This window comes from Tupaia chinensis, unplaced genomic scaffold (genome assembly GCF_000334495.1).
Source record: "Tupaia chinensis unplaced genomic scaffold, TupChi_1.0 Scaffold145396_1, whole genome shotgun sequence".
NCBI classification, from domain to species: Eukaryota; Metazoa; Chordata; class Mammalia; order Scandentia; family Tupaiidae; genus Tupaia; species Tupaia belangeri.
In genome coordinates this window covers 2,587,591-2,594,316 of record NW_006205257.1, presented here as the reverse complement: position 1 = coordinate 2,594,316, position 6,726 = coordinate 2,587,591, and positions in this window count along the sequence as shown.

The window sequence follows — 6,726 nt, the reverse complement described above, 5'->3', positions numbered from 1 at the left end:
TAAATTAATAGGAATTCATCTTACACTCAATCTAGGATACGTTCATTTACTCTTAAAAGAGAAGAAGAAGAAAGAAGAGAGGCCTCTAAATCCAAACCTGGATTATAAATAGGCATTTAAGAAGTAAGTTACTGTCTTAAATTTACAGTTAATTTCTTGTGGGCAAATGAGGAAATAGGTGAACTACTACCACACTCAAACCAAATCTCAAGTTCATAGAAACAATAATTCGTGTGCAGTGCATGTTGCAAAGAACTTCTGAAACATGCGTGCTTTCTCTACAGCTACATTGACCTTCATGTCTTCTCTACTAAATGAAACCATGCTTGTTTTCTGAAAGAGTCTGTTAAAGCCACAGAAACTTTGCATTTGATCACCGGGTCTCAAAAATAGTTTGAACTCTTAAGATAAAAATTACTTGGGGGATGAGGAATGAAATTCAAAAGCCCCTTAAAATGAGTACTGCTGCTGAGATTTTCCTTCCTGGAGTGTACTAATGTAGTTATACTTAACAAAAGGAATAATCAAATGTGACTGAAATATAATAAAAATTCAACTTGTTCATAAAAATTTTAATGACAAACAGCATTTGGCAACTTTATAGGATTTCTCCTATCTCAGAAAATCCATTTTGTAAGAATGTGATAGAACATATTGAAAGCCAACTAAAAGTACTTTTGCATTAAAACTCAGTATCAAAGAGTAAAGAAAAAAAAAAAACAGGCTTTTTTTTTTTTTTTTTTTTTTCCAAGTTCTGGTCACTTATTTATGCATCATTTTGTTCAAATCAGTTCTGCCTACAAGTCAAAAGGCTGGTGCATTATCTAGTGCACCACCCTCACGGTGCTATTTCTGAATATTGGAATATTCTAAATAGGGATTTCTAACATCTAGCATTGAGGCTGTGACTCTGTTAGAACGTTTAAAACAGAGCTTTATGAATAGGATATTCTATAGACACATGTAGGAAAGAATTCTGTTCCCAAAGCCCAGGTATGAATTAAATGAATTAATATTTTTAAGATAGCATTAGGAACTATTGAAGTGGGGCCAGGCATTTTAAAACATTATCTGATTTTTTTTTTCTTAAAATTTTAATTTTGATGATGATATTTAAAGAAACAGAATTGATTGTAACTTTGCAGCTTTTTGATTTATGTAGCTTTAATTTATTTATGAAAGTTAATTCACTTCTGATATGTGGTTTTTAAAAAGATAAAAATGAATTTGTATATACTAAATTATATCCCCAAATCTACCATATGTGGATTTATATTCATTTTCTCCTATTTTCAGAATTGAAACATTTATATTTAATTTTAAATTTAAATGAAATGTTTTAAATAGTTCCATTATTATCACTCATATTGTTGCCACTCATATTGTAGGTGAGTGTTTTCATTACTGATAACTGATGCAGTTTCCTCATTTAAAAAAATTGTTATTCTGAAAATTAATGATTTTAGAAGAATTTTGCTAGATAAATTTTCCTTGGCTTTAATTTCTTATAATCACTTGGAAAATAATAACCAAAAAAAGTCCCCCAAATTTCAGCAGTATGGATTTTTAAAATACCTTTCTTCATTTTCTCAAACCACTTCCATTCATTGTTACTTGTGTTTTCTGTTGGAAATCATGGATTTAAAGTTTCCCTAGCTTATTGGGAAAAGTTAACCCAGAAGTTTAAAGCCTTTAATCTTTTATTTGATTCTGGCCTTAGAATGTCCTTAAAAGCTTTCTCCTGGCTTATAGGAGGAACCACATGCCAAGGATGCTTTATACCTTCCCATTACCATTTAATTGTGGCAAGCCTTAATTTAAGAGTGTCACTACCAAGAACAATTAAGTTTTCCAAAAATAATAATGAAGATTAAATATGCAATTGTGATTGTAGAAGAGAAAGCTATTACAATGATCCATAAGAATTTCCTTTATAAGAATAACATTTTATTTATTGGTATTAGACCTTTTGTCATACAAAGCTCATATTTGTTTTCTTCTCTGAACACTTAAAATTTTAAGATTTGATAGTGAAAGTAATTTTTAAAAGAAACTTACTAGATATAGCAAACATGAGGAGGGAGAAGATGGTGAGTTATGGTCATTATAAATAATACTTTGCAGGACTCTTATCATTTTCCCCTTTTGTTAATAATTCAGAATATAGTTAGTGTACCCAGTATTCCAAACAGTACAATCCCAGTTATATTCCAGTGGATCTGTAGAAGTAATTTCTGTGATCAGACAGTGCAGTCTAATGACACTGAAGCCTTTGTTTTAGATCTTTTGTCCTATTGACAGTAGCTATTGGTGGCCTCATGATTATTTTCTGGTTTTTTTGGTTTTTGTTTTTTTCTCACAAAGCAAATGGTGGGCATCCATGTTTACATTTTATCTTTCCGCAGTGTACTTGGCTTGACAAAGACAAGCAGGCTTCTCTATTGAGACTTATTATATTGTTAGTTTTCATAGACACTTATTTAATCTTTTTTTATTGTACAGCAAGGTGCTCTAAGTAATATTCTATAAAATATATTTAATAGAAATTTGAGTTTGATATTCATGGACATGAATACATGTATTTTTTTAAGAAATAAGTATTGTGTAACACTATGGCATTGCTTCTATAGCCAAAGTATAAAATTTCTGGAACACTGACATATAAAGACTGCAGTTAATTCTGACACTGTATCTAATTAAAAGAGGGTGATTTGCATTTTGTAAAATTATCCTGCACATCGAGTTGCATGCCTTAAAGCCGAAACTCTAGGATTGTGTTCATGGTAGAACAGTTTATCTGTTCCTAACAGTGAAGCAAGGTCTTTAGCGCTTCTATAACTACCTTTGGAAATACTGTACAATGTTAGAATAATTTATTTTGCTTTACAGGAGTTTGTCATGTATTGACTTTAATATTGTATTTTGGTAATAAATTTTTGTTAAAAACACTTGACTCTTAAGTTTTTTTTTATAACAGGTTATTATCTTAGAAATGTTGATTTGACTACTTAGAAACTTGTATTTAAATAATTCAGAACTTCCTGGGATAAATTTATGATTGCCCTTTGGTAACTTGTTAAACTATTGCTGACTAGCATTAAACTGTGTTACACAAATACTATTGAAAAGTATTTAGTGTTTTTAATCCTTTTTAAAATTCAATCTAATTTTGAAGATTTTTCCCCTTGGTATACAGTTCTTCACTTAATCTTCCCATCACATGCTTCTCATATGCTTTCAATTCTATTGTAATAAAAGTGCTAGAGACTAGTTCTGCTAAATGACAATTAGCACACTTCATTGAAAGCCAAAGATTACAATAACATGTTGTGGGGGCAGACAGGTGGTGTGGTGGTTAAGGGCACAGGACTCCCTCATTACCAACCACAGTTTAAGTCCTGGACTGGTGGCTTGCTTTCTCACTTTTTGTCTCTCTTGCTCTCTCTCACTCAATCCCTCTCTGGTCAAATTAAAATTAATTAATTTGTTCTTTAAAAAGATATATGTTGACATCTTGACCATTTTGTGGTCTGTATCAAGTATTTTTGGGGGAGGGGCGGTGGGAGAAGTTTTCGCTATAGGGTGTGTGCGCTCACCAGACAGACAGAGAGAGACAGAGAGACAAAAAGCGAGAAATCACCCCCCAGGGGGGATGGCCACACCGCAATCCCTTCTCCTCCATTCTCCTCTCGGGATCTTGGGCACGCACGCACACGGGCCCGGTGTGAGTTTAAGCCACTGGGTCCGGGACGCGAACCGCGGTCAACTACGTGGGAGTTCAGCGACATAGCCATTACGCTAACTGCTGGTCCCTATATCAAGTATTTTTTGATGTCAGGTTTGCTGCATTAGCAAGTGACACTAATGTCTGGTTATCAATTTGTGGTGGCCTTAGAATCAGGCCACCATAGCTTTAAGTAACTGAGGCCAAATAATGTTTCCTACTGGCAGAAACCTCTTGTCCTGTGTTTCCCAGAGGCAACATAATCTTATCCCCCAAACTTCAACACTGTCACTGAAGTCCAGAGTTAGTTGTACTGAGTCGTTGGGAAAGTCATGACGTATTTTTCTATATAAATATGCCCAATAAGAATTCTAGCATAGAAGGTCTAGAACACATCATCCTGTTTGGTAGCCCCTAGCCCACATGTGGCTTCTGAGCACTTGAAATACAGCTAATAAGCTTCAAGTATAAAATACACCAGTAATGACAAAGACTTAGCACAGAAAGAAATGTAAAGTATCTTAATAGCTTTTTATATTGATGACATGTTAAAGTGATATTTGGGACATACTCAATTAAATAAAATATATTATTAAAATTAATTTCACCATTTTTTATTTTTGAATATAGCTACAAGGCATTTTAAATTACATATGTGGCTCACATTACAGTTTTCTTGGATAGCTTTGATATAGAAGAGACATTGGCAAACCATAACTATCACTTCAAATCTAGCCTACCACCTATAAAACTTATAAAGTTTTATTGGAACATAACCATTTATTTGCATATCATATGTGGCTATTTTCAAGGTGTAATAGTAGCACTGAATCATTGTGAGAGACAGTAAGGCCCACAAAACTCAAATTATTTTTGTCTGCTTGATAGAAGTTTGTTGACCTCTGAATTAGGTCAGTGCTATAACTTGTATGTTAAAGCTACCAGAAAGGAAAATGTTTAAAGCTTTTTGTTGGCGGGGGGTGGTGAAGTGAGGATTGGGTTAATGGGAAATATTTTCTTTGGTGGGGGGAGTGGGAGGGATTAGATTAGTTGGAATTTTTAGAGAGTTTTGCTGTAGGTGCATGTGCTCACCCAAGAGACAGAGACAAAAAGTGAGAAATCGTCCCCCAGGGTGGATGGCCACACTGCAGTCCCTTTTCCTCTATTCTCCTCTTGGGATTATGAGCACACACACACACACACACATGTGCCTGACATGAGTTTGAAGCCATCAGGTCCAGGATTGGAACCGCAGTCAACTACATGGGAGTATGGCACCATAACCACTACACCACCAGCTGGACTCTAAAGAAAGCTTTTTGCAATTTTTTTTAAGAATCATTTATTTATTTAATTCCATGTGTTATTATTTTTCAGTTTGACCAGAGAGAGAGAAAGGGAAAAGGAGAGATAGCAAGCTACTAGGTCTGGGACTTGAACTGTGGTAGGCCACGTGGGAATCCAGCACCTTTAACCACCACACCCCACCTGCCGGCCCCTTTATAATAGTTTTTATAACTAAGTTATATTGATTCTTCCTCTGTAATTTTTACATCTGTTCTGTCTTATCATCTCAGATATTTAAAGCCAAACGCAGCTTGTTTAAAATAATGATGCATAATTCAGTAATTACTTAAGTGGTGCTGACATAAAAAATATTTTCCTTTTGACAACCGTGCAGTGTTGATATTAGCCCTCATTGCTTCATGCTTTCAGTGTTCTGGACACTACCACTGCTGATGTGGTCATACCATGCATATGTAACCAATGGTGCAGGTAACCACAAGTAACTAATCCTCTCAACTGGGGTGACAATTGACTTCAATAATCCAGGATATAAAGAAAACAGTCTTAGATGAACTTCTCTATAATGAATAGCACATATGACTCTTAAAGCCCAACTCACAGGCGGTGAGGAGGTTCGCTTTGGTATAGACCTGCTGATTAAGCTGGTAAAGCTAAGAAAGTAACATACTCTCCTAAATAGATTTCTTCCAAATCAGTCAGCAAAAATGTAAAACAACACTTTTGGCCCTATAAAGTCTTAGAGAAGTGCCTGTTTTTAATTGGTACCACACACTAGACTTAGGTAACATAGGTAATACGTATTGGTGTATATCTCAAAATCCAATGAGTGTAAGATACTTGAACCATTTCCAGAATCCTACACATGCAACAAAATCCATTATTCCTGCATTCTGTGTTGGGGAACTATAGATCTCACTTTTCTGGTGTTATATTATTTAGTATACTGTATCTGCTATTATCTTTCAAATCAGGTAGTCCAAGATTTGGGTTTTTTGTTTGTTTGTTTGGAGAGGTTTTTGCTATAGGGTGTGTGCGCTTGCCAGACAGAGAGAGACAGACAGAAAGCGAGAAATCACCCTCCAGGGGGGATGGCCATGCCGCAATCCCTTCTCCATTCTCCTCTCGGGATTTTGGGCACGCATGCATACGCGCCCGGCATGAGTTTTAAGCCACCAGGTCCAGGACGCGAACTGCGGCCAACTACATGCTAGTCCAGTGACATAGCCATTACGCTAACTGCTAGTCCCAAGATTTGGGGTGTTTTTTCTCTCAATAATGGGTGATCACTATTTAAATTGTTTACCTTACAAAAGTCAATCATAGTACATCTTCTATTGAATTAAAGTTAAAATTTGGGGCCAGCAGGTGGTGTGGTGGTCAAAGCACTGGCCTCCCACATGGCTGACCACGGTTGAAGTCCCAGACCTGGAGGATTGCTTTCCTACTTTCCCTTTCTCTCTCTCTGTCTCTCTCTGGTCAAATTAAACAAATGATGATGATAAATGAAATAAAATAATTATTTTTTTAAAAAGTTAAAATTTTAGTCATGTAAAGCAAGTCAAGCTATAAAAGACAGACATTGTATGCCTCCACTTAACATATACCAACTGTCCACACTCTATAAAAGTCTCTGCAATAGGACTGGAGAACATAAAAGCATTAAAAATTGTAATGGACACTAGAAACAAAATGGA